Below are 7,787 nucleotides of genomic sequence, written 5' to 3'. Positions count from 1 at the left end.
CCAGGCTGGGGTGCAATGGCGGGATCTTGGCTCACTGCAACCTCTGCCTCCCGAGTTAAAGTGATTCTCCTGCCTCAGCCTCCTGAGTAGATGGGATTACAGGTGTTCACCATCATGCAGGCTAATTTTTTTGTATTTTTAATAGAGATGGGGTTTCACTATGTTTGTGAGGCTGGTCTGACCATCTATTCTGAAATAATGGAAACTTCTATATTGTACTTATTTAGTTGTGAACATTTTCTCCCATGTCTAAGTCTATTTCTGCACTCATCTTCAAGATTTTCTTTGTAATAAGTAAATATTTTAATACAAAAGACATCTTGATGTATAAATATTAGCTTGCATAATCATGGAGCACCTCTCACACTTATATCTTTAATCATCTTATTCCCTTGCTACCATGCATATCACTTGGCAGAGAGTTTGGTATTTAGTGGATATGAATCACTGTGATTCAATGAAATTAAATTATGCCCATTCTATGAAAAAGAAAAACAAACATGTAAAAGCAGAACTTCAAGGGATGTATTTCATTTTTGAGCCCATTTCTATTTTCCAAAGAAAGGGAAAATATTGATCTAGATTTATTTTTCAATGTTATTTTGAGATGGCATCTGACCTCGTGATCCACCTGCCTCGGCCTCCCAAAGTGCTGGGATTACAGGTGTAAGCTACAGATTAGATTTCTTTGATAGAAGAATCACTCTCACATAGAGTGGAGGGTGGTTTGAAGGAAGGGAGCCCACTGAGAATGCAACAGCAACAAACTCTGTAAGAGATAACGAAGGCAGACCTAGCAGCAGATAGTGATGGGAGGTTATTTTAAGAGGTGGCTCTAGGGCTCATGCAGTTGATTCCCCTAAAACTTCTATGGGGAGAAAAATGGAGTCCCCCTCAAATGTCAAATAAGACTGGTGTAGACTCTAACATAAGAATGGAGACATCTTGGGCATAGTCACAATATTATTTATTCTTATAATTAGTAAAAGTGTCATTTGCATTTTAGCGATTATGTTATAGATTGATGGTTAATCAGCTGGAAAGACAGGTGAAAAATTATATAGTTCATATTTACTAGTAATCACCGTTATTTAAACTTTCAGGAAAAGATGATGGATAATGTGGAGAATAACTCAGTGCAGGAGTGGAAAGTAATGAAAACTACTGACTGCTTATTGAATAATATTGTTAAACAAGTGATACAGAAAGATGTTTTTTGTAATGTTTTTAAAACTAAAATGACTAGCAAGCGGGAGAGCTAGCTCAGTGCCTAAGTCATAGTAAGTGTCTAAAATTTTTAGTTATTAATGAGAAATAAAACAACAAAACCTCTAAGCATTTTTCTTTCTCGGGTTGATTTTTAAAATCAAATATGAAAACATAATGATAGTGACATATTCTATCCCACTGAAATCTGTGGGCCATGTGCCTAAGCCCATTTTTTTCCTGAGTCTACACCATTTGGTTGCATATATTGAGTATATCTTTGTATTTGACTATGTGTCCTTGTGAATACATACATGAAAATTTTAACACTCATTCAGAAGGTGCACACACAGACATTTTTGTCTTACTTTAAATGCTTAAAGACCAGATGGAAAATGAGGCATTTCTCTACTATGAAAACATCAATCGAAGTTACACTCAGGGGAACATATTTTAGAATGACATCACAAAATGTAAAATAAAATTTAAAAGTGAATACTTTTGAGGAACAAGTAATCCCAAGGCAGAAATTGCTAAGAACAATTAGTATGGACACAATCCTAAGGCAAAAATTCTAGCTATATGCAAAGTATGTTGCTCTAGAGGCCAATATTCACTAAGCTGCTGAAGATATTTATTAATTTCCAAGTTCTGGAGACCACAGTTACAAAACAAATAATTCTATAGGCTAAAATATGTTGGAGCATTTTATGTAGGAATATATTAAAGATTTAGTGTCATGATTTACTGCTAAAGTTGGAAATAACAACCCAAAAATAGAAAGTACTTACTTAACAATTATATGTAATAGGCAAGATAATCCTTAACATCAAAGGAAAGGAATATTATCTTCCTCCTTTTCAAATGATGGCCCAATCTTACCTATGAGGAGAATGTGTTGGCTACAGTGGACAATTTGCGATTCAGAAGCTACGGTCATTCTACTTCCCCTCCCTTTACCCCATTAAGACTATGCTCTATTCTGTGGCAGCTGTTTTTGCCATTTGTGTTAAAAGCAGATGGAGAAAATGCAAAGAACTGTCAGTTTTATTGCCATGTATAATCAGCATCTGGGCTGTGCGTTACAGACACAATCAATCCAAACACATATTTTACTGGGTATTATAAAAACTTTTTTGGTTTCTAAGGCAGTCCCCAAATTACAGATAGTGCTAAATTTTAATCCTGTTGATCACAGATTGCAACCAGTTATATTTTTTCAGCTTCAACGTGAATGACGTATGTATGAATGTGTTTAATATACAGTTACTGAGTTATCTTCAAAACTGGACTGCTAATTTGTTTAAAAACATGATGCAGAACCATATATATTTATTTCACACTGAAAATCACATCGCATGAGATTTATATATACATTTATTTAATTATTTATATAATGTATGTATGGGGGTGTGGGGGGGTATGACTATACAGTAGTCCCCCCTCATCCACAGTTTTGATCTCCATGATTTCAATTACCCATGGTGAACCTCAGTCTGAATATATTACTATATTTTGAGAAAGAGACCACATTTCATATAACTTTTATTATATTATTATAACTATATTTTATTGTTAGTTATTGTTAATCTCTTCAATTAAACTTGATCATAGGCATGTATGTTTATCCAGGCATGTATTTATATAGGGGGAAAAAGCAATGTCTATAGAGTTCAGTACAGTCTGCAGTTTCAGACATTCAGGGGGTCTTGCAATATATCCCCTGTGGATAAGGGGAGAGAGACTACTGTATATGCTGTAGAATTTTTATTATTTAATATATTGTGCTATATATTATATTTTTTGTTGTGTTTATATATACATATTTTATTATTTCACTATTTTTGTACAAGAAATGAAATACCATTTTTTTTCTACATCTCATGTAATTTTTAGAAAGCATTTATGGTAAGTTCTATACTTCCCATTTTTCAGGAAGAGAAACTGAGACACAGAGAAAGAAAATAGCTTTTGTAAGGTCAACAGAAATAATCAGCAGCAGATCCAGAATTTAGTCCAAGTTTATACAAGTGCAAAGCTCATATTTTAATCACTAAATGTCACACCTTGAAAAATTATATGTATGTCTATAAAGTGTAGAAATATCTCTTGAGGGGGGCTGTTTAAGATTTGGCATGTGGGTGTTATTTTATATAGTCTATCAAAATAACACTTTTAAAACATTGAAAATAATGTCTAAGAATTGAATGCCAGAGAGCTGAAAGTGTCATTTATAAGTGCTAATACTGTTTAATGTCTTGTAAATGTCTTTAGAACTAATTTTTTAATTGCCCAGCCATGAACACTGCATGTTGTTTACTGATGTAAGATCTGCTCACTGAAAAGCACTAGAGTATTTTATGTGTTACAGAGCCCATCAGTCCACAAGTGGCGGAATTAGACTTCATTGGGCTAAAAGATACCTGCCCATAACTGAAATGTTCTAAGGGTCTTGTGTATTAAAGCAGATGGGTATTTCATGATTTTTTATTTTCTATATTCTTTGAAATAGACACCAGAAAGTGTTATATATTGTTTGTAGTTCATTCTTTAAGAACTTTAAAGGCATGAAAACATGTATAATGAAGTAGCAGTAATTAGAGGGCAAAAGAAAACAATATAGATGTGGGGACAGAATGGAGAGAAGTCTTTTATTGGATAAACACACTTTTGAGTTATTTTTATTGATGCAATTAGAAAAGTGTCTTCTTCTTGTATATTGAGCATGTAACTAAAATTTCCTTCTATGTTTGAAAGAGTGGTAACAGCCATTGCTTTGGTTTCATGTGCATATGTATGTAAACACACAAACACATATAGTGATAGAATGTTATGCAATCATCTACATAAATTATGTGGGAAAAAAGATGCTGGTGCCTTTTATGTGGAAAATTTTTTCTTGTAATATGTGGCTTACAGTATTTTCTTCCTCTATTCACTTTGTAAATCTGTTTTTACTTTGAAACCCACAATTCTGAATTTTCTCTGAAGGACAGTTTGAAAATCTCTTAATTACGGTGGATTTTATGCATGGCATGCAAATATATCTTAGCTATTATACGATCTATTTTTGTAATCCTGGAATGTTGTTAATTAGGTTCTTTATGGAACAATGGATTCAAATTTGCACTCTATAAAATTCAGCTGCTTCTATTCTATTAAAGCACGGATTACAGGACAGCAACACTAGAAAATGTGAATTTTATTTGCCCTTTCTTTTTACCTCAACCTAAAAACTATAGTATTTTCTCTTCTTCATTTTTTATAATCTGATTTAAATATCTTTTCCTCTTTTTGTAGGATGAAGGACGTCATTTGAAATGTGTGTTGGTTTTAGTTTATCAAATATATTCTATAGTTCTTACAATGAAAAAGAAAGCTCCTTTGTTTAAAGACCCAAAAGTTTACAATAAGCACAAATTAGGTTATTGTTTGTCCACTAAAGAAGACACAAAAGACATTTTGTAATATATTAAAATTTATTGTTTGACATCTGTCCATGGTAGAATATTTTTCTGCTTGAGAATCTGTCCCTCTGAATGAAGGATGCAATTATGTTTTGCTTTCATGTACTGCTGCCGACAGTGCAATAAAAACCAATTAGATGCTGAGTCAGTGTAAATAACAACTTAAACTCTGCTTCAAATACTTTTTTGGGAACAAGATTGAAAATAAACAGATAAATGAATAAAAGTAAACAAATCCATGTTACATGTCCTGGTACGTGTCATTGTACATGTAAATCCAATAGTGTGCAATGTGAAGATCAAGTCATGGCACATAACAGTAACAAATGATACATGCAGCATCACTCTAATATGTCTGAAATATTATTCTGCATATAAACATATAATACCATTTCATCATGGCTCATCTTTGTTTTATAACTTTTTGAATATGCATTTTCACAAAACAAAGGCCTAATTTATTTTATATTTTGGGTTTTTTTGCTACAATCAGTGAAATTAGTTGTAGATTAATTACAGAAATGATCATAACATATATTTGAATGTCATTAGAAAAATTGGTGATCTTTAAGAGTATTCTAGTTTACAACTTTAAAATAATAAATGAATTTTAAAATGTCCAAGGAAAATCTTCAGTTATATTAAATTATAGAATTAGTTTCACCACATTTGTGAGTTAAGGTTATTGATATTTCAGAAGTCTCTCTGCTGCATTAAAAAAAATACGGGAGAAACTGTTTTGAAATCTAACTGTAAAATTAGATTGTTTATCAATAAAACTTTCACAAATGTATGAACATGCCTGCTTTTTGATGATCATTGAATTCTAGTCATATAGCATATTTTGTACAGAGTAGACATTAAATATTTATAGGGTGAATTAATGAATGAGTTAATGATTACTGGTTTCTTTAGATTATTTCCAAGAACCTGAAATAATATCTATGAAAAGTAGTATATGAACTAGCTTTGCATTACTGTTAAAAGAAATCTGCTAGTCACTAAGAATTATTAATTTTTTTCTCATCATAGCATTATGTTATTGTGAGCAAATCTTTAAGACATTGAAATGATATTTAATTGGCCAGGATATGAAGAGTCTTCTAACCAATCAATATTATTCTATCTATAGCTCATTTTCTCTGTATTTTTATTGATTACATTTTAAACTTAAAATTTTACTATAAGAATGAATAAAGGCGAAAGTGAGGCGTTTTTTTAACCATCAATCAAAACATTCTAATCAATAAAGTAACAGGCAAATGATTTAAATGTCTTTCACTACATTTAGAGCTATTGAAAAAAAAAATTCCCTTTCTTAAGACCTAGATAAATAATACAGATGAAAAATTCATATTTCCTTCAGACAGTTTATTTACAGTCTACTGGAATAAATCTGCCTATTAGGAGCCAAGAACCCAATGAGCAGGGATATGTGAAAATGAATAGAAAACATTGAAATAGGAACAGAGGAGTTAAGATGTCCTTGGGTATATAGGAAAAGGCGAAACTCATTATACCTAAGAAAATAAGGAAAGGATTTAAAAGGAAGCCATGCTTTTATTGTCTTAAAATAACTAAGCATTATTGATATTAATACTAGTATAAAAGTATCACTAACATACATGTCCAAAAAAAAGAAAGAATTAAATAAATGGGATGTGTTTCAACAATGCAATATTATAAAGGCATTAAAAGTAATGTCTTCTAAAATGTTTAATGATATAGGAATGCATGTATGATATGATATTAAGTGTAAAGATAATACACCCTATTCTATATGAAGTAATACCTCAATTATATAAAATAAATGTGTAAGCAAAAAAAAAAACACTAAAGTAAAATTCACTGATCTGAGTGGTGCATTATGGGTTTAGGTTTTTAAACATATTTTTACATTTTCCAAGTACAGTAAGCACCAAAGAGATAGAATGTCTCATCAAAGGGAAAGATGATTGTTAGTAATTTCAAATGCTACAGTGAATTCAAGAGCAATGAAAACTGAGGAAACCTATTAAATGGTGAAATAAAGAAGTCAGAAAGTGAACCCTGATACTGTTGAAGAAAAACCATGGCCCTGTGAGAAGGGCTTTGAAATCAGAAAAGACCAAAATTTGGCAATTTGATTTAATGTCCTAGGGATAAGTTGTTTGGAGTTTATTTTCATTAAATGTTACCTGTGTGTGTGGCTGTGTGTGCTAAAGTATTACCAACATTCAATTAAAATGAATTAATGTATATGACACATATATGGTCAATATATTGTCGTTGTATTTATATATATTTAAATATATACACATATGTATATATACATATATGTGTGTATATATATATATATATACACATATATATGTACATAATATATATGCATATTTTTTTCAAATCCAGGCAGGAAGTGGAGCTCATGCTAGGTGGGCTTTATTTTCCTATTGAAAATGAACTCTATTTTTCTATTGAAAAACAAGGGATTTAATACAGAGAATGGACTAAACAGTTGCAGGAAGGTAATAGAGAAAAAACTACTACCACCACAGGGCTACAAAGAAGAAGAAGAAGGTGGTATTTTACAAAATTAGGAGGCGGCCCCAGCAAAACCCAAGTTAGGAAGGAGACAAGACCACTGCTGTGGACATCCCCTGAGACAGAGAAGGGAAGAAATACCCTGGCTTCTTCTCCACCCCAACCCTTCACCACCCTACCAGTTTCTGTCATTGGCAAATCTCACAGTAGCGTTTTGGCAAGTGAGCCTGGGATATATGGTTCACTGGAGTCAGCTCTTTGGGAGACAAAGCAGAACAGAGGAGAAGGGGATGGGAAATGATCATAACAATTGTTCTTTGAAAAGAGGCTGAGAGGCAACATTTTTTTTTGATAGACTAATATATTTATTAAAAGACTTTATGAAATCTACTTCTTTGTGTGTTTCGTAGCTAGGTGGGTAAAATCTTTTCTTTCTCTTTTAGCGGGACCACAGAGTAGATGATTTCAGAGTTATTTTCAACTTGCAATTTTAGTACACCATAAAAATACTTCAGTTGTGCTTGAATGCACTTTGCTGCAGTGGTTTTATGTGAAACATTCACATAATGAATCCAAAGTCTAGACTGTCTTGCT

The 7,787-nt window shown here is 32.1% G+C and overlaps 1 protein-coding gene across 12 annotated transcripts in view; it reads left to right on the top strand.

Moving 5' to 3' along the window:
* The window catches only part of SLIT2 (slit guidance ligand 2), a 377,791-nt gene that overhangs the window by 252,564 nt on the left and 117,440 nt on the right, over window positions 1–7,787 (top strand). The gene's annotated exons all lie outside the window — the stretch shown is intronic.

The sequence above is a fragment of the Cebus imitator genome, unplaced genomic scaffold (genome assembly GCF_001604975.1).
Source record: "Cebus imitator isolate Cc_AM_T3 unplaced genomic scaffold, Cebus_imitator-1.0 Scaffold127, whole genome shotgun sequence".
NCBI lineage: Eukaryota > Metazoa > Chordata > Mammalia > Primates > Cebidae > Cebus > Cebus imitator.
Note: the sequence above shows the minus strand (reverse complement) of the source record. Positions and strands in the feature narration are given on the sequence as shown.